Source organism: Rhinatrema bivittatum, chromosome 9, assembly GCF_901001135.1.
Source record: "Rhinatrema bivittatum chromosome 9, aRhiBiv1.1, whole genome shotgun sequence".
In the NCBI taxonomy this organism is placed as follows: domain Eukaryota; kingdom Metazoa; phylum Chordata; class Amphibia; order Gymnophiona; family Rhinatrematidae; genus Rhinatrema; species Rhinatrema bivittatum.
The window spans coordinates 67,206,093-67,233,255 of NC_042623.1; positions in this window are offsets into that span (position 1 = coordinate 67,206,093).

The window sequence follows — 27,163 nt, forward strand, 5'->3', positions numbered from 1 at the left end:
CTGTGAGTAGTTAAGGAGCCTGGCCCCTTTAAATCTGTGGAGGAGGCGCGGCCTCGCGCCTAAAGATGTGGCGGCCATCTTGGATTCCCTCCACGGAGGAAAGCCTGCAGAACGCCGCGAAGGAGAAGCGGGGACTGCTCCCCACCTGGCGGCCAGACCAGGGACCTGCACCGGGGCGATGGAAACCGGCCCAGAGGACTAACTAGGAGCTGCTGCGGCGGGTCGTCGCCGTGGGTGAGGTAGGGGGCCATGCCCGTGGCCGTCCACGGGTGTGGAACACAACAGTACCCCCCTCTTTAGGGCACCTCCCCGGAGGCCTGGGCTTAGATGGATGGTCTCTGTGAAATTGCTCAAGCAAGCCCCGGTCTATGATGTTGGCCAACAGCTCCCAGTTGTTTTCTTCGGGGCCAAACCCCTCCCATGCTAACAGGTAATCTCATTTCTTCCTATGCTTTCTTACGTCCAAGACCTCTTGGACTTGATAGGTGAGGTCATCTTCAGAGGCAATAGGTTGGGGAGTTGGGGGAATTCTCGAAGGCCATGTTAACACCAGAGGCTTCAAGAGGGAAACATGGAATGTGTTGTGTATCTTGAGGGAAGGCGGGAGGCGAAGCTGATATGAAACAGCACCAACTTGTTGAACAATGGGGAACGGCACAATAAATTGTGGGGCCAGTCGCGCTGATGGCAGCTTCAGGCGGATGAACTGTGGGCTCAGCCATACCTTTTGGCCCGGCCTGAGGGGCGGATATGGTCTTCTTCGCTGATCAGCATACCTTTTTGCTGCCTGCCTGGCTTTGATCTGCGCGCGCCATATGGAAATCCACAGGCGGTGTAACTCGTCTGCAGAAAGTTGGGCTACCGGAGACGTAACCGAAATGGGAACTGGCAGTGGCGGGCGTGGCTGCTTCCCAAATGGCGAGGATCCGGTAGCCGTGGAGAGATGAGAATTAAGTGCAAATTCTGTCCAGGGTAGCAGACTAGCCCAGTCATCCTGTTTCTCATTGACGTAAATACGGAGGAACTGCTTTAAGGTTTGGTTCGTTCTCTCCGCAAGACCATTGGTCTGTGGGTGATAAGCAGACGTGTAGTCTATGGTAACGTCGAACATCCGGCAGAGGGCCCTCCAAAACCTGGCAGTAAATTGAGGGCCTCGATCCGAAAGGATACTTTTTGGTAGGCCATGAAGTCTGAAGATGTGCTGGATGAACAGCTGGGCCAGCTGTGGTGTGGATGGCAACCCTGGGAGTGACACGAAGTGTGCTATTTTACTAAACCGGTCGACGACCACTCATATGACCGTGTTGCCATTGGATGACGGCAGGTTGACCACAAAGTCTGTTGCCAGATGGTCCATGGTTCAGAGGGAGCTGGTAAGGGCTGAAGTAAGCCTGGGGTCGCCCCTGGGATCCTCTTGTGACAAGCACACAACTGGCAGGATTCAACATAAGCCCAGACATCTTTGTGGACTTTAGGCCACTAATAGTATTGGCGCAGAGTTTGTAAAGTCCGAGCTTGTCCTGGATGGCCGGAGCAGTAGGAATCGTAAGCCCACACTAGGACTTGCTTCTGCAAGTGCGGCGGAACCAGGGTCTTCCCAGGAGGGCTAGTCGTGGTGACAGATAGTAAAATGCGTGATGGTTTGATGATGAACTGCGGCTCATCAGGGTTTTCCGTAGACTCAAATACACATGATAGGGCATCGGCCTTGATATTCTTCTTGGCAGGTCGATAATGGAGAATAAAATTGAATCGGGTGAAGAATAGGGCCCAACGTGCCTGCCTTGGGTTGAGTCTTTGTGCCCGATGTAGGTACTCAAGGTTTTTATGGTTTGTATAGACCGTAAACTGGTGTTGTGCCCCCTCTAGCCAAGGGTGCCACTCTTCCAAGGCTACCTTAATAGCTAAGATCTCCTTGTCGCCTATGGCATAGTTCCTCTCTGCTGGAGAGAATTGGTGGGATAGGAAGGCACACGGACGTATCTTATGACTTTCAGAATTCTGGCTCAGAACGGCCCCTATGCCTTCTGAGGACGCGTCCACCTCGATGACAAACTGCCGCTGCGGATCCGGATGCCGAAGGCACGGTTGTATGCAGGAACGCCTCCTTGAGGCGACGAAAGGTGGCCTCCTCTCCTGGAGGCCAATTCTTGGGGTCCGCGCCTTTCCGAGTCAGGGCTGTCATCTGGGCAACGATGGATGCATAGTGAGGAATAAACGATCGATAGTAGTTTGTGAAACCCAAAAACCTTTGGAGTGCCTTTAGTCCTGACGGCTGCAGCCATTCCCGAATGGCTTTCGGCTTCTTGGGGTCCATACGGAATCCCTCACTGGAGACTATGTACCCCAGGAAGGGAAGGGACTCCTGCTCAAAAAGGCACTTTTCAAGCTTTGCATACAATTTATGTTCTCTGAGGTGTTGCAAAACTTGGACGACGTGCTGAGAACATCAAAATGTCGCCAAGTATACGACCACACACTGATACAAGAGATCGCAGAGTATCTCATTCATGGTGTTCTGGAACACCACTGGAGCATTACAGAGCCTGAACGGTATCACTAAATACTCATAGTGGCCGTCTCAAGTGTTGAAGGCCGTCTTCCATTCATCACCCTCCTTGATGCAGATCAGGTTGTAGGCCCCTCGGAGATCCAACTTAGAGAAGATTCTCGCACCTTGCAGCCGATCGAAGAGCTCAGAGATGAGGGGCAAGGGGTAACGGTCCTTGAACATTATGGCATTCAGACCCCGGTAGTCAATGCAAGGGTGAAGGCTTCTGTCTTTCTTTCCAACGAAGAAGAACCCAGCCCCTGCTGGAGACCTTGACTTCCGAATGAAGCCCCTCTCCAGGTTCTCTTTCATGTACTCTGTCATGGCCTGCGTCTCTGCAGGCGAGAGGGCATAGGTGCTCCCCCGAGGAGGCTCAGTGCCAGGAAGGAGGTTGATGGCGCAATCAAACGATCGATGAGGTGGAAGTATCTCGGCTCTTTGTTTTTGAGAACACATCCGCATACGAGGCATAGGGGGCCGGCAGGCCTGGAAAACTGATGGAGGCAATGGAACATGAGACTGGGATCACTGTTTGGAGGCAATTGCCGTGACAATTTGGCCCCCAGCGAGATAGTTGCAGGGGCTTCCAGTTGAACTGGGGAGCGTGTTCCTGGAACCAGGGAAGGCCCAGAACAACCGGATGTATGGAATACTCCAAAACATAGAACGGCATCTGCTCTTGATGAAGAACCCCAGCCCTCAGCTGGACGGAACTATGGTGTGTGTCACATGTTCCGGAAGAGGTTTCCCTTGGATCGAGGAGATGACCAAAGGAACTGGAAGACGAACTTGTGGAATCTTTAAGTGTTTCACCAGGCTTTTCATAATGAAATTGCCGCCGGCACCGGAGTCCACCAGGGCTAACGTGTGGAACTCCCCATCCATAGAGGTTAACGCCACTGGCAGTGTTAGTGGAGATGCAGGTGAAGTACGGCCCAGGAAGAGACCTCCTTCAGGTCCTAGGCCCGGGAGTTTCACGACCGCGTCAGGCATGTGGCTATTTGATGGCCTGCTGCTCCGCAGTAAAAACAAAGTCTTTCATTCGCCGCCGGCGCTCTTGTGGAGAGACTCTCCCACGGCCCAACTCCATGGGCTCCTTGGCAAGTGTTTGAAGGGCTCCTGATGCACCCTTGGGGGAAGGCGAGGGCCTTCCCGCTGCCTTTACTTATGGAAGACGAAACTGCATACGACGATCCACTCAATTGGCTAATTCTATCATGCCACTGAGGTCGTCGGGAAGTTCCTTCACTGCTAGTTCATTCTGAAGGCACAAGGCTAGCGCTTCCAAGAAGATCCCATGGAGACAATCCTCTTCGCTAGGGTGCGGAATTCTGTTGCGTATTCGGTCACTGTCCAAGTACCCTGTCGCAACCGAAGTAATTCCAAGACAGCAGTGGGTTTACGGACAGGCTCGTCAAATATCTTTCTGAAAGTGGACAGAAACTGGTTCAAGTTTCCAAACACCAGGTCTCTTCTCTAGCATAGGTGAGGGGCCCAGATCAAAGGCTTCCTGTCGAGTAGAGGCATAATGTAGCTGGTTTTGACCAGGTCACTAGGAAATTGAGCAGGCAACAGGGAAAAATGGACCTGACACTGGCTAAGGAATCCTCGACACAACTTCACGTCTCCGGCGTATCGAGAGGGCGCCGGGAGTTATGTGGGAGTTGCTTGTCCAAGACCGCCCATGGTGGCCTGCACGGGGCCTGAGGAGTTAGGGATGTGCAGGCAAAAAGTTTTCGTTGCGTACGTGATACATATTCGTGGGGGGTCAATTCCATTTCATGCGGAAGTATGGAGAATTCAATAAGTTGTCGATCTGTAAATACGTTACTACCAAATTAACTACCACCCCCCACCCTCCTGACCCCCCCAAGACTTACCAAAACTCCCTGGTGGTCCAGCGGTGGGGTCCAGGAACTCACTCACACCCTCGGTGCTAGTTTCATCATGGCGCCGATAGCCTTTGTCACAGGGGCTACCAGTGCCATTTGTCAGCCCCTGTCACATGGCCATCGGCGCCATCTTGTGCTCCTACCATGTGACAGGGGCTGACCAATGGCACCGGTAGCCCCTATGACATAGTATGGGCAAAGGCTATCGGCGCCATTTTGAGTCCTGGCGTCGGATGGCAGGTCGCTCCGGGACCCCCGTTGGACCCACAGGGACTTTTGGCCAGCTTGGGGGGGGCCTCCTGACCCCCACAAGACTTGCCAAAAGTCCAGCGGGGGTCCGGGAGCGACCTCTTTACACGCCGGCAGTCCGATCCCAATACTCAAAATGGCGCCGATCGCCTTTGCCCTCACTATGACGGCGATCGGCGCCATTTTGAGTATTGGGATCGGACGGTGATTTTGAGTCTCAAAATGGCGCCGATCGCCTTTGCCCTCACTATGACGGCGATCGGTGCCATTTTGAGACTCAAAATCGCCATCCGATACCAATACTCAAAATGGCACCGATCGCCGTCATAGTGAGGGCAAAGGCGATCGGCGCCACACACCAGGAATCACCGCTAGCCGATCCGAAGTCAAACATCAGGAATCACCGCTAGCTGATCCGAAGTCAAACACCAAGAATCACCGCTAGCCAATCTGAAGTCAGGAACCAGGAACACCAAGACGAGATAGGAACCAGGAACAAGGATCCAAAGTGCAAGAAGACTCACAAAAGCAAGCAGACTTAAACAGCGCTACAAGAGACGTTGCCAAGTCGAACAATGGGCAGAGGAAGCTTCCCTTTATACTTCCTCTACTCTGGCCCATTAGAGATAGCTGTGAGTAGTTAAGGGGCCTAGCCCCTTTAAATCTGTGGAGGAGGCGTGGCCTCATGCCTAAAGATGGTGGCGGCCATCTTGGATTTCCTCCGCAGAGGAAAGCCTGCAGAACGCCGCAAGGGAGGAGTGGGGATGGCTCCCCACCCGGCGGCCAGACCGGGGACCTGCGCCGGGGCGACGGGCACCGGCCCAGGGGACAAACTAGGAGCCGCTGCGGCGGGTCGCCACCGAGGGTGAGGTAGGGGGCCGCACCCGTGGCCATCCATGGGCGCGGAACACAACACAGAAAAATATGTGATAAATGAATGCAATGAATAAATTACTGGATGAGAAATAATGTGACGCTTTTAAATGTTCAAACAACAGATATTTTATGGATAGTGAAAAGAGTTACTTCGTCATTTCAGTTACATGATGTAAATGATCCAATAAGAGAAGATAGTTGCAATCTTACCGTGTAGTTGGATTCAGCTTTAACTTTTCTTAAACAAATGCAACTGATTGTGAAGGCTTCTTTTTACAAACTGAAACTGACATCGCCTTTAAGCATTATATAGACAGAACTAATCTTTGAAATATAGTGTAGGCATTGGTTTTAAGTATGATTGATTATTGTAATTCACTTTACCTTGGACTGCTCATAAAATGATTGAGAGTTTTGGATTTAGTTAAAAAATATGTCAGCATGGTTGATTACCTGGGCAAAATACAGAGAGCATATCAGTCCATATTAACAACACCTCCAATGGCTTCCTGTTCAATTAGGGATCCAATCTAAAATTTTAGCATTTATTCATAAGATAGTATACCACAAGGTCCCAAATGGACTAAATTCATTACTAGCCTGTTATACATCAGCTATGCCTGCAATGTCTGATCTAAATTTACTTGCTGTCCCAAATTTTAAGGATTGCCAATTTCAAGTGGCAGGAGATAGGCTATTCTCTTTGAAAGAGAATAGGGTCTATTTGAAAGAGGAAATTTACAAAAAGAAATTTCCTTTTTCTTTCAGCAAGCTTATAATACAGGTGTGGTCTTTTACAGTTGTCTTGAAAAGCATAGACTATACATTTCTTTAAATTAATTAAATAAATAGTTACTCCTCCCCCTATCCTTTCTAAAAAGATTATAGCCCTGTGAAGTTTTATTCCATTAACGGGATTCATAGAACCACATCTCTGTGACAACAATAATAGCTTTGTCCCCTCTCCACCATTAGGACTTGCAATGTAGATCTGGAATTATATTACCTAGACTATGTATATGTAGGCTCAAAGCTTCCCAGTTAGTTCTCCTTGGCTTGCTTGTATTCCATATAGATTCAGGACTTCTCTCCTCTTGTATTTTGTTGCTGAATAGTGGATTAGTAGCTAATTTCTTTTGGATTCTTTTTCCCTTCCTTCTTCATTTATCACATTTATCCGAGGTTGCAACTACCACTGCTTTGTGACTTTTTTAAAATCTAAAAGAAAGTTAATTAAATCAGGTTTGTAATACTCTATCATTTAATCTTTATAAGTCTGCAAATCTAATCTTAACACAATTTTTTTGGAAACAAAACATCTTATTTGTACTTCATAACTAAAATGCCTTAAGCACTGAGGTATTTAATTCAGAATTTCATACAGCCATAAAATATAAAAAAATAAGCAACTGTGGCTTAAACCTAGTGAAAACTCTATGCACTTCAATTGCTTTACAGATATATATACCTTCTGTTTATCTCACTGGCAAGGAAGAGAGATCAAACTTCACAGATCCCCACCCTCCCATAGGGAGGGATTCCCTAGCTATTGCACAGCTGTTACCACTGTGGGTAAAATCCAATGGAACTATGCTGGGCTCTGAAGAGAGGCAACCTTTGTCCTTCCTGGCAGCTGCAAATGAAAGCTTGTAGCACTTTAGCTTCAGATATCCCTACATATGAAAGTGAAGGGGTTTCGTGTAAGTTGCAACTTGAATGGAAGAGCAAATGTGAAGGCAGGCATGCTAGGCCTGCAGAAAATATGATGAACTTGATATTTATTCTACACACATCAAGTTGGGCTGCATACATGGAATGGTTCTACTTATAAAGAAAACATAACCATAATAAAAAAGGATTATCTGACTTGGGATCAGGTGATTATAGTCATGGCTTTTATTGAATTTTCAATATGACCCATTCAGAGTACACAAATGCAGATTGTGGGGAAGTTTGTCAACTAAATTAAAATTAGCATGTGACAGGATTTCATTGTTTACATTTGAGAGAAAATGTAAATGAAATGGAAAAAGATGATTTACAACACTACTCAATTCAGATAGTTATGTACTCCTTGAAATCATTGTAGCAGGCTAATCTCTAATTATTTTGATTAGAGAAACCATTAGAGTAGTTTAGAAGCCTCTCAGTCTTTTTATAAAAAGTTAGCAAGTATTTATAATATCTCACTTCATAACAAAAAAATATTTTAGTTTGATTAAAAGATATTTTCCTTTTCAGATGAGGTTAACTGGTGTCTCAGTAGATCGTGATGCCTTTTATAAAGGACCAACAATAAAAATAACATTTCTGTAATTTGTGAGTTTCCAGAAAACAAAGGTCCCCACCTTAGGCAAGATGAAAGGAACATGGTGGTCTCTAAAGCTCATGTAAGCCAGCTGGTTTTTAATTTATGCACATATGCATAAAATTAAAAACTTGGTTGTTCCTACAGGCCTACCCGTCCAATGTGAACCGCCCTCCTGATGTATCCTTGAATCATGTATAGTACTCTTCCTTGATCAACTTTGTACAATCTGCCGCTACTTCCCCATGTGCTGACACTATTCTTTAATTTGCTTATTCTCCTCTATTCTCCCTTTTGCTTACTCTCTGCTTATAACGTTTTTTGCTACCCAATGTTTCTTGAACATCTTGTAAATATCCTTTTTGCCTTTCCATTTACCCAATATTTGTCGAATATCTTGTAAATATCCTTTTTACCTACCCAGCTTTCTAATCAGTAGATCGACCATATGTCACTGATCCTTGTAAATTGTTACTCTGTTTACTTATTAGTTTTTATGGTTCCTTTCTCATAGTTATCGTTCCATGTAAAGGCAATGCCTAAAAGTTGTTAAGTTATCTGTAAACCGATACGATGTGCAAACGGATGTTGGTATATAAAAAAATTCTAAATAAATAAATAGATAAATATGCTAAGGTACATAAAATAAAAACCAGGTGTTGTGGGCTTTCCAGATCTTTGCACTGGACTGCATTCTGAAAAATGGTTGAGATGTTGTAGTAGAGTGGGCACAAAGATGTTTCTTTTATTGGACAGAGACAATTTTTCCCCTTTGTGGGTGAACAAGCATACTGCAAAGAACTTGCCTTCCTCAAACTTATACCAACTTACTGGCAATCTCCACCTCAGATAACCCAAACCCTGGGGGAAAAAAGGATTCTGTCCACTTCTTGATTGGTAGTTCCAATAATACCAATGTTTATTAAAAACAAAATAGGGTGTCTTACATAAATTCCACTTCCAAAGGCCTCCTCAGCAAAAACACAATAGCAGAAAGAAAATATCCTTTGGAGCACAACAAACTCCTCGGTAAAGGGAATTTATCCCTGGTTGAAACCAGCACATTTCGTTAGTAAGAAATACATCACTTGCATCATATCAAAAGGTAGGATAAATGATTAGACTTCCAATGTAGGCTTTTCTCTTTGCTGGTGTCCGCATAATTCTTCCTATTTGCTCTTCTCAAAAGAAGCTAGGACTTGCGCTTAGGAGTAGAGTATAGGATTTACTCCCTCCATGGAAAAAATGTTGTCGTTGCTGGTCTCCGTACCAAAGAGCAAAGTGTACAGCAAACAGGCCTACATGCCAAGGTAAGAAAGTGCTCAGCGAAAAGAAGCATGCACTCTCTGTGTCTCACCTTTTCAGCCACTAGATGTCACCATATAACATTACCAAGGTTTAAAGGCACATTTACCATTTTCACTATCTACTACTGAAACCAATGAGGCACATTTCTTCTATGGGTAAAGGTAGGGCATACATTAGATAGAGGTTAAGTATAGAACATATAAATTTAAAGTTCCCATGGGACAAGAGACACACTCATGTACTACAATATCTTTTTATTGGTCCTTGAAAAGGAGTTATGACTCCAGTTTTCATCAGTACCAGCATAGCTACTGAAATTGCACTACATGTCCAGTTAAATCACTCTTGGAATTTTGGTGAGATGGTATCCTCTAGGGATAAAATATAATAATTTTTCAAAAGAAAAAGTTTCAGTTCCATTAAATATTCACAATAAAAGAATGCATATGAAAATGGGAGTTAGAAATTGTTTTTACCATTGCAAATCTATATAAATAAAAATGTTAAATAGTTTGGACAAAATCGCTAATCTCAGAAACCACTGAACCGATTGCTTTCAAATTTGGACACAACCTTCATTTCGCATACAGGAAGGTTCTTCTGTACTTACATTACAGATATGTCACACTTGTGACAGGTAAAATAGGTTTAAAAAATTTTCGAGAAAACAGCGACATCTGCTGGACGTAAGCGCCATCTGTTACACCTTACACTAACACACGCTACACTAATCATTTTGCCAGTCCAGGTCCACGTTTCACTTCCATTTTAACACATTCGCACACTTTTTTCGCCGGAAGATAACTATTTCCTTTACAGATAAAATACACCCACCACCCTCCTCACATCCCCCACACACATGCCAAATTGATTTTCTTCCCACAGCCTCCCAACACACACAAAACCACCCTCCTCACACACCCCCACACACATGCCAAATTTATTTACTTCCCAGGCCCTCACAACACACACAAAACCTGACAGAAGTCTGGGATGCTCCAGCTGGGGGCCAGGACCGGTCCGGGACACATCTCCTGTACTATGGCCGTCGGCTGCCAGCAATCAACATGGCGCCGACAGCCCTTTCCCTTACTATGCCACTCGGGGACACCAATGGCGGCAGTAGCCCATGTGACATAGTAAAGGCGAGGGCCCCTCGGCGCCATTTTCAGGACTGGCAGCCGGCAGACCTTTGCCCTTACTATGTCAGAGGACCTACCGCTGCCATTGCTCCACCCCACTGACATAGTAAGGGCAAAGGGCCGTCTGAACCCGTTTCAGTGCTCGCAGCTGATGGACCAACGCCAATACATTGCTCCCGGACCGCTCCTGAACGCACGCTCCACTGACTGGCATTTTTATCAGGTCTCAGGGGGTCTGGAGGGTGGGGGGTGGTAATGAATTTATTGCGAACATCTTGGGAGCCGTCACGGGAGGGGCAGGTTTCATTCATTCAGCAACTCTGGGGGGGGCAGGGGGGTGGGCTACTGTTTTTCGCAGGGCTGGGGGGGAGGGGCAGGAGAGTGTGGGGTGGTTAGTTTAAGAGAACTTTTATCATAGGGTTGTTTTTTGGGGGAAGGGGGAGGTTCACACACAAATACATACACTAAACTTGCACGATCTCGGGAACGCACCAAAATAGCCCTCCCCAGACCACAAAACAAATTTGGAAGTGCAAATTTGGTTAGGCACTCCCCTATTTGGCTACATAATGCGCACAGGTGCCCAGGGACAGACCACATATAGCACCAACAATTTTAATTTCCCAGGTCTTGGGAGGGGGCAGGAGGGTGGGGGGGTTATTATTTGATTTAAAGGGTTGGGATTGGGGGGGAGGTTGGGGTGAGGGGGTTCCCACAGAAATAGAAAGACAAACGTTTTATGGTCTGAAGGGTAGGCAGCAGGCGGGGGAGGTGACAGTGAGGGGAGGGAGAATGAGGGGGGAGGTGAGTGTCAGGAGAGGGAGAATGAGGGGAGAGGTGAGTGTGAGGGGAGAGAGTTGGAGTGGGGACAGGGGAGGGAAGGGGGGGTGAGTGACCAAGGGGGAGGAGGATGAGTGACTGAGGTAAATATCCTGCATAGCTTCAACGACAGGGGTGAAGAAAAAAAGGATTCGCAATCACAAAGCGAGGAGTAGCTGGCTTGTTACGGCGGTTACTACCCCAAACCAAATGTGCCTGATACTTCACTTTCAATGCATATCCAGCATGGCTCTCTGCTTCAACGGCAGGGGAGAAGAAAAAAAAAACAAAAACAAAAACCAACAAGGGCTGTACAACATAGTCTAGGTAAAACAAATAAGCATGGGTGTAGCTTGCTTATCGCGGCGGTTACTGCCCCTACTACCCCTAACTAATCAAGCTAGATATTTCACTTGGATGCAGCTCCATCACTGCTCTCTACATTAATGGTGGGGGTGGAAGGGGAATAGAACAAGGAGCTAAGAGAAACAGATAAGAATGAGAGAAAAAATGTGTGAGGCTTGCTGGGCAGACTGGATGGGCCATTCGGTCTTCTTCTGCCGTCATTTCTATGTTTCTATGTTTCTATGTTTCTATGGTAAATGAGCAAGGGGAAGGGGGAGGGAGGGTAAAGAACCTGACTCTGCCACTGCAACGAGTGGCCGGGTACCACTAGTATTCTATATTTTATCAGTCTAATAAGGGGACATTAACTTAGATTATTAGTATGTAAACCACCTCCTCCCAATCCTTAATTAGCCTAATAAGAAAAATAGATTTAGAATATTCAAGATTAACAGAGTTAATTTTATTTCATCACCCAAGGCTTTCTCATAATTATGTCAAACTTGTTCTATCCTTGCTGCAATTTCCATACAAAATAGAAAACACAGAAAGCTTGTCTACTTCTGCTTCCCACTTTCCAATCACTAGTAAGCCATTAGGTGTGGAAGAATAAAGAAATGGAACAACGTAGCAACAGAAAAGATGTGATAAGCTTCCAGCTTATTTTATCTGGCCTACTAGTAGATGCGGTAAAGGACAGAAGGTGTCACATCATTTCAATACTCATTTTGTCTATGATTAGAGACCTTCATTTTTAGTTTTTATTTTATTTTTCTTGAGAATTTATCAGTGTTTATTACAGCAAACAAAACTGGGAGAAAATCAGTGAAAAGAAATGAGCCATTACTTTGCACTGATTTACTATCATTTTTAGACTATATTTAACTAAAGGTTTTTCCCATTCTGTGTCTATGGGAAACATGCTTAGTAAATGACCCCCTTTTGTTTGTTATAATAAACACTGATGAATTATTGGGAAAAATAAAATAAAAACTGAAAGTGAAGGTCTTATATATAATATGATGAAATCATGAAACCATAGTTATGTTACGAGCGCGCGCGGGCGCGGTTGTCTCGAGCTGGTGGTGAGCCCTTGGGCCACGGCAGGACTCAAGGAGGAGCCCCAAGCCACACCATGGTAGGTGAGCTGGGCAGGCATGGTGAGCCAGGCGGGTACAGAAGCAGGGAGTCCGACCCTCAGCCGGACCTGCACGCCCATGGTAGCCAACCCTGGGAAGTTGACTGATGAACGGTCCTCCGACTGTTCCCGGCCCTTTCGGACCTGCCGCAGGGAACAGAAATGGGCAGCAGGCCGGACAGAGGTGAGGGCAGACAGAGTCCTTACAGAAGACGTCAGACAGGGGCTGAAGCAGACATCTAAGACAGGCTGAAGCAAGACGTTGAAGAGGAGGGCTGGAAGGAAACATGGCACTGTCCATCAGGGCACCCTACTCAGCCCACCCGTGGGACTGAGTCGCGGACCACCCCGTCCCAGACGTGCCCTACACAGCCCAGGAAGGCTGGTCGCAGACCACGCTGAGGAAAGGAGGGTGCAGGGAAGACAAAGCGGAAGATCCACGCGAACAGGAACTCCGATGCTGGGATACTGACATCCGAAGCCCTTTCGGCTGGCAGGCAGGGAAGCTCAAGAGCCCGTGGGACGAATCCCTCCTGTTGGCCACTCCAGGGCCCAACAGGACAGAAGGCTCAGGAACCAGACAGGACGTAGGGCAGAAGCAAGCAGAACTGGATCAGGACATCAGGAACACATCAAGGCAGACATCAGGAACATCAGGAAGCAAACATCCGGACAGAGACAGGACAAGGAGCCATCAACACAAGGCAGACCACGGTGGACCTGGATCGGCAAGGTTACAGACGACTGTAGAGCCCGATCGAAGGACAGTTGCAAAAGAAAAGGAAGTCCTAACGCTGGCAAGCAAGCCACAGGCACAGCTAGGCCTCCCAGGCCCTGGAGCAAGTCCCGGATGGTGTACAGGAGAGGCCCTGGCTTCGCAGCGGCCTCCGGGAGGAAGGTAAGATACCTCCTGTAGCGCAGCAACAGGGGGGATCGCAACAAGTTATAGGGATTCTGAGAAAGAAATAAGAAAATAAAATAATAGGAGAAAATTGAGAAGAGAAAAAAAGACAAGTAACAGTGGGAAAGAGGGGTCATGAGGGAGATTAGATAATTTAAAGAGAATAGACTGAAAGAGAAGTAAGGGATTCAGATAGAGACAGTTTTCTGTTTTAATGGTTTATCCATTCCAATTGCACAAAAAGTTTAATATCTGGAAGCAATTTTAGATCCCAGTCTTCCTATGACTGAACATATCAAGTCCATTGTAAAATCATCCTTTTTTAAACCACAAATGTTAAAACATCTGACACCTTTGTTGGCAGAACAGGACTTCTGTTCTGTTCTTCAGACCCTCATTTTGTCTGCCCTCAGTTATTGTAACTCCTTATTTGTGGGTCTTCTGGTCTGTACCATTTGGGCATTATGGATAATTTAAAATGCTGCCACCCGAATCATGACAGGTGCTATAATACAGATCATATAACACCTTTTTTATCCTCAATATACTAGTTACCTATATATGATGGAGGGTATAGTTTAAAGTTGTGACTTTGGTGACACAACTTTTATAAGGGTACAGTGACTGGCTTGCTGATCCCTCAATTTCTATGCATAAGTAACATTTAGAAATAGTGTCTGTTGTTAATGCTTTGATGCAATTGTTCCATTAGTAATTTTGGATTTTGGCATAAGCTTTTGCAACATGATTCAGCTCCATGGATTAATGCAATCTTGCAGATATACAAGCCATCTGTTGCGAGCATGGAGACATGGTCACTTGCTCAAGGGAGATTGTGAACCCTTGGGCCATGGCGCGGCTAAGGGAAGAGCCCCAAGATACACCATGGGAGGTGAGTGAGTTCAGGCACGGGTGGAACAGGAACAAAGCTGGACCAGAAACAAGGCAAGGAACATCAGGAACTAGAATAAGGCAGGCTCAGCCCTCCACTGTACCTACACGTACAGGGTCCCGGCTCCTCGGCGTTTCCAGCGCATGGCGTCATCGGGCGACAGTGGCGTTCCACTACGGGACTCGGGCTGAGACTCCGCCCTCTTTAAGTGCGTCATCTCCAGAAGTCCGGCAAATTGCAAGGGAGAACCTCAGTACTTAAAGCCCCGACTTCAGCATAACCTCGTCTCAGCTACAGGCTTCTTGTGCTGGTGCTCTGTCGGATTCTGTTGTTTGCTACCTGCCTAGACCCGGACCGGACTTGGATACTCTTGCCTTGCTGCCTGCCTAGACCTGGACCGGACTTGGATACTCTTGCCTTGCTGCTTGCCTCGACCTGGACCAGAATTGAACTTCCTTTTGGCCTAGGTAAGACTGAATATCCAAGCATCTCGTTTACTTCGTCAAATTCACCAGAGATTTCCTCATAAACCTGGTCCGGGGAATCGGAGGAGAGAGCCTTACGGGGGAGGTACTGTTACCACTCACGATCAGCAGGGTCTCGGCTCCTCGGCGTTTCCAGCACATGGCATTATCGGGCGGCAGCGGTGTTCCACTACAGGACTCGGGCTGAGACTCCGCCCTCTTTAAGCACGTCATCTCCGGAAGTCCGGAAAATTGCGCGGGAGAACCTCAGTACTTAAAGCCCCGACTTCAGCATAAACTCGCCTCAGCTACAGGCTTCTTGTGCTGGTGCTCTGTCAGATTCTGTTGTTTGCTACCTGCCTAGACCTGGACCGGACTTGGATACTCTTGCCTTGCTGCCTGCCTAGACCCGGACCGGACTTGGATACTCTTGCCTTGCTGCCTGCCTAGATGCGGACCGGACTTGGATACTCTTGCCTTGCTGCCTGCCTCGACCTGGACCAGAACTGAACTTCCTTTTGGCCTAGGTAAGACTGTTAACCATCAAGGATTCACAGAATCGTAACAGCTGGTCTCAGGAGTAGCCCTCTGGCCACTCAGTAGCCCTTCCAGACCCGCCACTTGGGAACAATGAGTTCATGAGACCAGACAGAGGCTAAGGGCAGGAACAAGATGAGACATGGAACTCAGTACTTGGAAGACTCAAACGAGGTTACGGGGAACTTGGAAGACTCGAACGAAGACTCAGGATATTAGGGAGACTTGGACAAAACTCAGGATACTTGGAAGACTCGGACAAAGACTCAGGATACTTGGAGGCTCAGACAAAGACTCAGAATACTTGGAAGACTTGGATGAAGACTCAGGATACTTGGAAACTCAAACAAGGTTTCAGTATACTTGGAGACTCGGACAAGATTTCAGGATTCAGGCACTAGTTCAGGTTGAGTACTGCAAAGCAGCGCGCCCTAGATGGTCGCCCATGGCTGGTCACAGACGATGCTGGAAGCGAAGCAGACTCCAGATGAGAAAGTAGAAACTTGGATCTGGAAACATGTCAAAGATTCAGGGGACGCCTGCACCGAGGTGAGCCCTACACAGCTGCCCATGGCTTGTCGCGGACCACGCTGAAGTGGCTCATGTTCTGGCTTGAGTCTTGGGCATGGATGGAAGCAGGCACAAGGTACTCCGAAGACCGGGAACAGGATTCAAGACTCAGGATTCAAGACTTCGGAACTTGAACTCAGGAACAGACCTCGGAATTAAAAACAAGGAGCCTTCCGGAGACTTGCGCTGCAGACATAAAGACCAGCCTTCTGCCACGAAGTGCCCTACACAGTTTCCCATTGGCTGGTCATGGACCACGACAGTGGCATGCCACGAAAGGTGATCAAGCAGGGAACCTGGAAGCAGGACGAAGAACTGGAGATGAGGACATCAGGACCAGGATTGAAACACGGAACATCAGGAACATCTGGAACACGGAACATCAGGAACTACTGAACATGAAACATCAGGACTTCTGGATGAGGAACAGGTGATAGAAATGAAATGACATAGAAACATAGAAATGACGGCAGAAGAAGACCAAATGGCCCATCCAGTCTGCCCAGGAAGCTATGCACATTTTCTTTCTTTATTTCTCTCATACTTCAGTTACTCTTGGCTCTTAGTAACCCTTTGGTTCCATTTCCCCTCCACCCGCACCATTATTTATTTATTTATTTATTTAAAACTTTTCTATACCAACATTCATTTGCAAAAGAACATATCAGATCGGTTTACAGCGAATGAGAAACAGCATTAAACGAATGCATTACATCGAACAAGAGATAATTAAACTGGTATCAAGGATTGCAACTGAGCAATAAGCATACTTAAAAGGGTAAAAACATACTTTAAGTGTGCAGATAACAATAGACTAAATTTGAATAACAAAAACGAGAGATGACAAGGAATAACAATACAATATAAATTACAGGAAATTGCAGATAAACTTAAGAAGTTGCATGTCAGTATCAATAGATCAGAAAGGGAGAAGAGAGATTAGGATTGTCTATGTAGGTGTCTATAATGGAAGGGTCGAGTTGAGGATTAAGTAAAGGCTTGACTGAAGAGCCAAGTTTTGAGTTTTATTTTAAAGGTAGTAGTGCATTGTTCTAGACGGAGGTCCGTTGGAAGGGCGTTCCATTAATGTAGAGAGCAGTGTTGGAACTGCATCCAAGTGAATAGGGGTAGTAACCACCGCAATAAGCAAGCTACACCATGCCTTTTTTTACCCAGACTATGTAAGTCAGTCCGTGTTGGTTATTGTCTGTATATAGATCCACCTTTCTACGTTCCCCCTGCCGTTGAAGCAGAGAGCTATGCTGGATGTGTGTTGAAAGTGAAGTATCAGACTTTCTCCCCTGTCATAGAAGCAGAGAGCTATGTTGGATTTGCTTGAAGTATCAGACTTCTCCCCTGCCATTGAAGCATAGAGCTATGCTGGATGTGTGTTGAAAATGAAGTATCAGACTTTCTCCCCTGCTGTTGAAGCAGAGAGCTATGTTGTATATGCATGAAGTATCAGACTTCCACCCCTGCCGTAGAAGCAGAGAGCTATGCTGGATATGCATTGAAAGTAAAGTATCTGGCCTATTTAGTTTGGGGCAATAACCGCCGTGACAAGCAAGTCACTCCCCGCTTTTCGTGAATGCAAATCCTTTTTTTCCACACTTCCTCCTGCCGCTGAAGCCCAGAGCAACGAGCTCCAATGAGGAACAAGACCAGGAACATCAGACGAAGACCAGGAACATGAAGAACATGGAACATGGAACCATCTGCACAGGAGCAGACCACAGAAGACTTTGACTGGAGAAGAGGAATATGAATGACCATGGAATTGATTCGAAGGCCCTGAGGAAGTGAAGCTGAGCCCTTTTATAGGGCTGGACCAAGGAGCAGGCTGATGACATCATTGTTGGGGCCGCGGGGCTTTTCCCACCACTGGCCCTTTAAATGAAGTGGAGAGGTGCGCGCCCGCACCTAGAGGAGCCCAGGAGGCAGAAAGTCGGCGGCGGCACCAGCACCACAAAGAGGAGCATCTGCGGTGGCTCCTAGCTGCATGAAGAGATATCCCAGTGGCGGCTTCCATACCACGAAGATGAGGTGCCCCAGCAGCAGTTCCATGCCATGAAGATGATGAAGGCAGCAGCGGCTCCATGCTGCGAAGGTGAAGGATGGTGGTGGCACTCCGCTACAAAAGAGGGGCATCCCAGCAGTGGCTCATGCCGCGAAGACCTACAACGGCCCCTCCTGCGGCATACAGCAGCATCGGGCCACAAGGAGCAGCAGTGACGGTCCAGGGGTTGCCTAGGCCGCACGAAGACATCGGGCCAAGGTGAGTAAAGGGCCTGCTTGCAGGATGGGCTCTGCGAGCAGGATCGTAACACCATCTTGCTCTCTCAGATCTGTAAATAAATATTTACTTGAAGTTCCCTCTCTCAAAATCCTTGACAAGAAACAGGGCTTTTCTGTTCTTGGTCCTCACTACTGGAAATCACTTCCAGAAGATCTACAGTCAATTGTGTGCCTAAAGTCATTTAAAAAGGCCCTAAAAACTTGTTTATCTAGACATTTGGCACTGAAGGTACTTAGTGTGATGCCAAAGGTTGATAGAATCATCTGTCCCAGTTTAATCTATCCATACAGCTTTCATGTTTTGCTCTCCATTAATATTGTAGGTATACTGTGTTTTGCTTTTATATATATGGAATTTGTTTTATGGATGCCTTTTATTGTGATCCACCTAGAATAGGCTATGCATGGGTGTGGAATAGAAGCTTTTAAAATAAATAAAATAAAGAATGCATCATATTGATAAAGGGTGAGACTAGGTATGAGAAATTACAATAATGAGAGAAAACAAGTGAAAGAAGCCTTGTAATTGATTTGCAGACAGTGGGGACACAAGGTAAAGTGGTAACAGGTGTTAATTGCAAGATTATTATGATATTTTATTACAAAGGTTTTGCAAATAAAGTGCCTCAACATGATCACAGGTTACTGTTTCTAGTGAGTATAATGATTTTATTTAATTCAATTGAACATGATATGCCTCAGAATTCTGTGCAGCATATGGTACTTAGCATTTTTCCAATAGAAACAAAAATGGGCACAAACCTTTAGTGCATCTGGCCCTTAGTTATTAATTACTATCTGCTGCTACTCTAAATGAAATAAATTATTTTCTCATTTTTCTACATTGATCACTTTATATTATGCTTGTATTATGCTTTTCTGTATTAGATACTAAGTTCTGTAAATCAGCACTGAACACTTATCTTTATTCTTATAACTGATCCCTGCATCTGCGTTGCCCCCATTTTTAGGGACCTAAATGTAGGTGCCTAATGATTTTAAGTGCCAAAATGTAGGTGCTCAGATAAGGCAACTTTTTATAGTAAAAGATCTAGGTGCCTAATTCTTAAAGATAGTCTACTAGACTTTTTGAATATAAGTATTTTTTGGCCATTGATCTAATTGTTTATACAATGACTATTATTATTTGTCTCAGTCTTAGAATGTGAGTTGATCTATCAAAGTGATTCATGTTTTGAATTCCCTATGATCTTGACAATCTTGATTGATTTCTAGATCACTTTTAGAGTTTTTTGTTTATCTCTTTGCAATGTGCAGCTACAGTTGCACCCCTGGTCAAATTATATGTTTCAATGAATCTCTAAGTGAACAAAAGCTGACATAGTGTCTTCATAGTACTAAGTTAAACGTGACATCTTTCTGCAATTTTAATGCAAAATGACTCCTTATTTGCTGATTTGAATGAATTGAAAACAATAAAAAAGTGAATATGGCATGTGTAAAGTTTGGGCATCCTTCCAGATGATTCATTATTCCTTTTTTAAAAAGTTGTTACTAAGGCCCAAAAAGCTGATTGACTTGTTAGGCCTTCAGTTATTCAGGTGAAGACAATTCCATGGTTGAACAATACTCTGACCTTTCTAACTTCTCAGCTTGTCATTGTTGTTCTAGACTATTTACAGCAACCAAGAGCTCTTCAAAGCAATTGTCTGAGTATTTGAAAATGAAAAAAATTTACTCTTACAAAGCTATAAAAAATGCTTCCATCTAGCAATTTCAACTGTCAGAAACATTGCTAGAAAATGGAAGTTACCCAGAACTGTTGGTTAAGACAAGATCTAGAAGATCAAGACAAATCTCTGATGGAACTGCCCAAAAACTGATCAGATCTGCAAAACTAAATGCATAGATCATTGCATTCAACGGCAAGAGGAAATGTGGAAAAAAGGATTTGCATTCTCAAAAAAGAGGGAAATAGCTTGCTTGTTACGGTGGCTACTACCACAAACCAAATAAGCCTGATACTTCACTTTCAATGCATATCCAGCATAGCTCTCTGCTTCAACGGCAGGGGAGAAAGACTGATACTTCAAGCATATCCAGCATACCTCTCTGCTTCAATGGCAGGGGAGAAAATCTGATACCTCACTTTCAATGCATATGCAGCATAGCTCTCTGCTTCAACGGCAGGGGTGAAAGTCTGATACTTCACTTTCAATGCATATCCAGCACAACTCTCTGCTTCAACGACAGGGGGAATGAAGAAAGGTGGATCTATATACAGACAACAACCAACAAGGACTGAATTATTTAGTCTGGGTGGGCAGGTAGGTGTGGCTTGCTTATTGTGGCGGTTGCTACTCCTATCTAATTGGGCTAGATATTTCACTTAGATGCAGTTCCAACACTGCTCTCTCATTAATGGTGGGGGTGGAAGGGAAATAGAACCAAAAGGTTACTAAGAGCCAAGAGTAACATAAGTATGAGAGAAAAAAAAGTGTGAAACTTGCTGGGCAGACTGGATGGACCGTTTGGTCTTCTTCTGCTGTCATTTCTATGTTTCTATGTTTCTATTGCAAATGCCCTGTAGAATTGTTTACCTGATGCTGCAGTTCTTCATAGGTCCACAGTACATTAATGTTTACACAGAAATGATCTGATAGGGAAATTGTCAGAAGGAAAACTTTTCTATGACCCTATCAAAAAATCATCATCTAAAGCAAGTCTTCTTAACCCAGTCCTTGGGGATCACCTATCCAGTCAGGTTTTCAGAATATCCACAATGAATAAGCATGAGATAGAGTTGCATACAATGGAAGCAGTGCATGCAAATCTATCTGATGTATATTCATTGTGGATATTCTGAAAACCTGATTGGCAAGGTGTGCCCCAAGGACTGGGCTGAGAAACACTGGTCTAAATTATACAAAATAAAATCTTAATAAACCTGAACATTTTTGGAACACATTCTAGAAGCTAATGTCCCAATTGAAGCTGAAAAGAAGTTAGATATTTCAGCAAGATAATGATCCAAAAACATACCTCAAAATAAACTATGAAGTACTTACAGGAAAGAAAGATGAAGATTTACACAGTCTTGAATATTATTGAAAATCTGTGGGGAGATTATTTAAAATCTGTGGAAAGTGCACATAAGGAGACCTAATGATATGTTAAAGCTAAAAGAGTTCTTCATAGAAGAGTGGGAAAAAATTCCAAAATTCATCATCAATGTGTGCAAAGCCCCTTGGGGTCTTGAGACACATCTACCACCACTATCTCCCTGCCTCTAGAGGCAACCCTTATGTCCTAAAACAAAAAAAAATTCAAACACCACACACACCTGCCCAAGTCTCATTTCCAAAAGTTCTTCCCCAGCCTCCAAATCCTCTTAACAGTAGCATCCCACTACATCCTGGCCACCTTAGCCCACCCACCCCCCAATCCCTCATGCCAGCCTTGGACTCTTTCCTTTTGGGACCATCTCCTGGACTCTCTGGACTGCTGATCCTGCTCCTCCTTTGACATCATCAAGGGGTGTTGGGTTAAAGAGAAATCTGCAAAACTAGAGGAATTTTAGCCTTTACACATGAGCTGTTGTGTGACTTATTGTTGTCCCATCCACCAGCCAGATGCAGTCTTGGACTCTCTTTCTTGGACTTTCTGCAGGACCATCTTCTGGAATTTCTGCTCTGCTGGACATCCCCCCCCCCTTCCTTGTCATCATCAAAGGGCATTGGGTTAAATTGAGACCCTTCTTGCCAGAGGCACAGTGTACCAGAGGGGGCCCACAACTTTGTTGCGTGCACGAAGGAACTTCACTCCTTTGTGTACTCCTTCATTTGTGCCATTCAAGTTATTGGCTTTATTTTGAAGTTTATCACTACTAGTTAAGACGGCTCAAGATATTTTGCCAGAGATTATATTAGCTGTGACTGGGTACAGATGATAGGGCCAAACCATGCTTAAGCATCATCGTACATGGAGACCCTCAAGGTCAGCAAATTTCTTTATTAAACCAAAGTTGCCATCCTAGTTACACCTTAATCTCTAAACTGAGGGGATCAAGGAAAAGTGGTGGACTATTGATGTTTTTAAAGAAATCATTCTGTTTTCTACCATCAAGATTTCAATCTCTTTATCATACAAGGTTCTTTTCTTACCATCCACCTTGCTGAATATTTGCTTGGTCTACTGCTTCCTGGGCCTCCTTTTCCATAATTCATCACCTATAATAGAACAATTAACTTGTGCAAATGCCACTTGTGCAAATGCCACAGTCAATACCTACTCATAGATCAGGTCCCACAGTCAATTCTCTGTGCAATTGTCCTCGATGCAATGTCTATCTGTTGTTCACTGTCCAATTTACAAAGTAGGAAACACACTTAATTTCATTTTTTTGAATCCTCAGTTTTTATATTTAAACCAGGTTAAATTATCTGCTACCAAAGTTTCATGGATTTATCATCTGCTACTTAAACTCATCAACAAATTACAAACAATTCCCAATCAAGTCACAATGTGCAACCACCAATATTTAAGCATAGCCATTTAGATGCTAATTCATTCCGGTCCAAATTCTCACCCAGTCTACAAAATCCCATAGAAGAGTCTCTTTCAGCATTGGGTAACCTAGAGGATTGCTCACTTTTACGTGGCTCCAACTAAAGCTAAGACCAAAAAGCACAGAAAGAATGTCCTTGATTTACTCATTCTTTACAACAATGAAAAGTCTCTCTTCATAGCTTGCAAAAGAAATAGCATATACATACCACCACTGAAAACCTAATAGCATACAGAGATATGCGGGCTCAATATCAATTAGCTATTAATTCCACCAAAAAGTCATACTTTTCCAATCAGATATCTGCCGCATTGAATAATCAGAGTTCTATTTTATATGGTATTCCAGCTCATTAGCCCCTCTGTTTTAATCAATTATTTTCTGCCTCTGGGCCTTGATTCTATTTATCTGAAACATTTGCTTTTATTTTATTGAAAAGATCACTAAGCTCTGTGCTACTTTTCCCAATAATGCCATTATGCCAACTGATAACATTCTCCTGGATGGGGCAAGATGGGACCATTTTGCTTTTGTATCACATTCTGAAGTCCTCAAGATTATCTCTAATATGTATTCTTCGACATGCCTACTAAATCATGTACCACTGCTTTACTCAAATTAGTGTGTCATGATACTATAGAGTTTATGAACAACATTTTGAGCCTATTCCTCTCCACTAGGGACTTACTATCCTTTTAAAGAGAACTTTAAACACTCCTCCTGCCCAACCAGAGCAAACCTCAAAGGCACTTTGCACATCCCACCTCTCCTCAACTAGGGACTGTGCATGTGATTGCACAGCTGTACTGCTGATTTTAACTACACCTCTTTGAATTGTGTTAGGCTGTGTGATAGCTGCTGTGACCGTATGGTAAGGTTTCATCACCCTTTGCAATGTCTCCTATAAGGCCTATTTCAGGTGAATTGAAGGAGAGAGAGAGACAGAGAGCCTGGCCATCATGTCATGGCCCATAATTAGGTATTTGTATCCCTATGGTAGGCCCACCTAGTAACTCAAGGTGGGGATTAGGTAAGAGTGTAGGGGGTTAGGGGCCACTTTGACATTGTACATGACACCTACGAACAGAACAGTGGTCTCTTGTGAAGATTTGATGACCTTTGGAGTGAGGAAACTCACTCCAAGATGAGATTTGGGCAAGGTTCTCTCAACCTAGCTTGATGTCAAGCTAGGTTGAGAGAACCTTGCCCAAATCTCATCTTGGAGTGAGTTTCCTCACTCCAAAGGTCATCAAATCTTCATGAGACCACTGTTCTGTTCGTAGGTGTCATGTGCAATGTCAAAGTGGACCCTAACTCCCTACACTCTTACCTAATCCACACCTCGAGTTACTAGGTGGGCCTACCATAGGGATACAAATACCTACCTATGGGCCTTGACATTATGGCCAGGTGCTCTCTCTCTCTCTCTCTCTCTCTCTCTCTCTCTCCCTCCCTCTCCCCAGCCCAAAATGCCTGTCTGAGTACTTCTCAGCTCATGATGTGAAAATATCACAGGTAAAATAAATTTAACACATTTTTCAGTATCACAAATTTCCCTAGCCACACCCCTTTTTTTTTAACATGGTCACTATTCATGTAAATAGTGACCATGAATGAATTAGGTCTTTTTGTCATTGAATACATTTTATTTTTGTAATTCTTTGGAATCCTCCGTGAACTTTGGCGGGCATGGGGAAAAATATTCTAAACAAATAAATAAGTAAGAAAATAAATAAATTAACAAATACCTGGTGGTCTAGTGGGACCCAGAATGTCCTCTAGGCTCCAGTCCCAGTGATCTCTGCATTCAAAATGGTGCTGGATAGTGCTATACAAGAAACAGCCCTATCATGTGAGACATTGATTCTTTTTATTTTTCTTTGCTTTTTTTGACATAAGGTTGGCATCTATATTGGTGGGGGTCTCACAAGATTCCTGGGGGGATTATCTATGTTGGCGAAAGGAGGATGGAGTCCACTATTGCCCTTTATGAAGATGGACGCCCTGGGCAAAGGGGCTTTCATCGAGTGTGTTTTGGGTACTTTACCCTGCAATATCTTTTCCCATAGAATTTTACCACAGGGGAAAATACTGCATGGTTTCATAAGCTGCATTACTGAATATCACAGCTTTTGAAGCTGCCATGGTATTTTGGCACTGTGAGGAAAATACCACATCTTAGTAAATCACCTCCTCTGGCTCCTCCTACTTTCTAAGCACTGAAGTAAACTCAATCTGTGAACTTGATTGTGTGTGAGAGACATACTCATTCACTAGTACTAGAGTGGTAGATTCTGGTAAAGTATCAATAAAATCTATTGTGATATCAAAACCCACAGTTGGTATTTCAAATTCCAGTATTCCATAATGCAACTGTGAGAAAAGTGGAGAGGAGGGAATGGCAGAAGTAAAGGATTGAGTGTTGCTGCAGAGCCAGCCCAGCCTGTGAGAAGTGCAAGCAATATTAGTGGCAGGGAGAAAAAAAAGCAGTCCTGCCCCAAACTTAAAAACATACCTTTTTAGCTACAGAAAGACAGATATGGAAGTTGGCTCAAGCCAAAAGAAATTTAAATTTGGCGTGCATGTGCCACCCAAGCCTGTTGTTCTATCTCTTGTTTTCTGTATATTGTTGTTTTCTCTTCTAATTTGCACCATTAAGTTCAGAAGCAGATGGCAATGAACACCACTCTGATCCTTGTCTATATCTTCTCTGTTTGATAGTATGTCTTTGTATGCACAAGGAATCAGCAAACAGACAAAATGTGTGGGAGACATCATTTTTACTTGTATTTTTTTGATTGTATTTTTTTGATTGATTAAAAAAATACAATCAAGATTAGCTCTTGAAACAGAAAATCACAGTCATAGCATCTCTATAAAAAAGAAGAAAAACCCATATCAACAAAAAGTTCTAAGTGACACATAGCTCTTAAATTAGACCACTAAAGGGAGATATAATAATTAAGTAAAAATGTAAACAAAGAAATCCACCCTCTTATTAATTTCAATTAGCCCTAATTTGAGACTGCTATACCTGAAACCTTGGAACTTTACAGAGCATTTACAATGAAATTTAAATTTAAACGTGCCCCCTAAATCAATAATCCTTTAATTTTTAAGCAAAAGATTTCCTTCTTTCCTGGGTTTCCTTTCTCAACATCAAGAAATAATACAATCTTTTGACCATAGAAATTCCTCTCAACTGAAAAAACAGTTTTAAAGTCCATTGTTTATCATTTTCATGGGAAAAGGTAACTAAAAATGCCAACTTTTCCAAGATCTCAGTTTCAGAATATTCTAAAAATCCTACAATGTCTAATTACGAAGTTCTTATACTTGAATCTTTTTCAAAGGAATCTTTATTAGATTGAGTTAAATAAAATACCTTAGTAAATGAGATAGACCACTTCTTTAGAGACATTCAGAAATGTTAAATATAACTTCTTTAGCATCTACAAAGGAGATAAGGGACATTTATGGAAATTAAGAAAGCTTTCATTTATTCTTGTCAAAATGTTTCCAATATTTTCTAACTTTCAGTATAATACATAGTTATCTTAAATAAGAGCCATTACAGATACATGAAAGAACAATTTTCTTTAACCTCTTTAATACTAACATCCTGCTTCTTAAACATTTGTGAGTGCACATCTAAACGAGTAGATAAATTCCTCAAAGATCCCAAAACAGTATCAATTTTAACATAAACAGATTTTTCCAAGTTTACTATTGTGGACGATAATACAGCTATGGCCACTACAGCAGGTTTAACAGGAGAATATGTACAAACCCCTTCTAAAATTTAAACATGTTTTAAATAAATAAATAGATAGATATATAGATAGATAAATAAATAAACAAATACTTGGTGGTCTGGTGGGACCCAGAGTTGATGCTGCTTCTAAGCCATAGGGAGTAGATGGAATTAAACTACCTGTCAGTGAGTTCAACCATCTGGTATGGGATAAATGGAAAGAAACTCAGTTCTACTAATCCCATCACCAGCTCCCACCTTAGGGAAAACAACAACCTGCAGGGTTATTGGCCCATCTGAATACAAAGGAACTGAAGTCTCGGTAAGAATGGGGCCAGAAGCCCCTAGTTCCTCCTGTCCATGACTCACTTGGCAGAACATAAAGATATCCAACATAGACTTGGATGAAGGGAGAGGCACAGTTGCTTGTATGAATGGGACCACTTGTCCAGTAACATTTTGCTTTTTACCCATTATCGATTAAGAAAATCCAGAAACATTGGGAAGGTCCAAGCTGTTCTTAGGGGTACAACACTTAGGCATACTACCAGTCACTCCCATTTGTAGGTAAGAATATCATAATTAAACATAGAA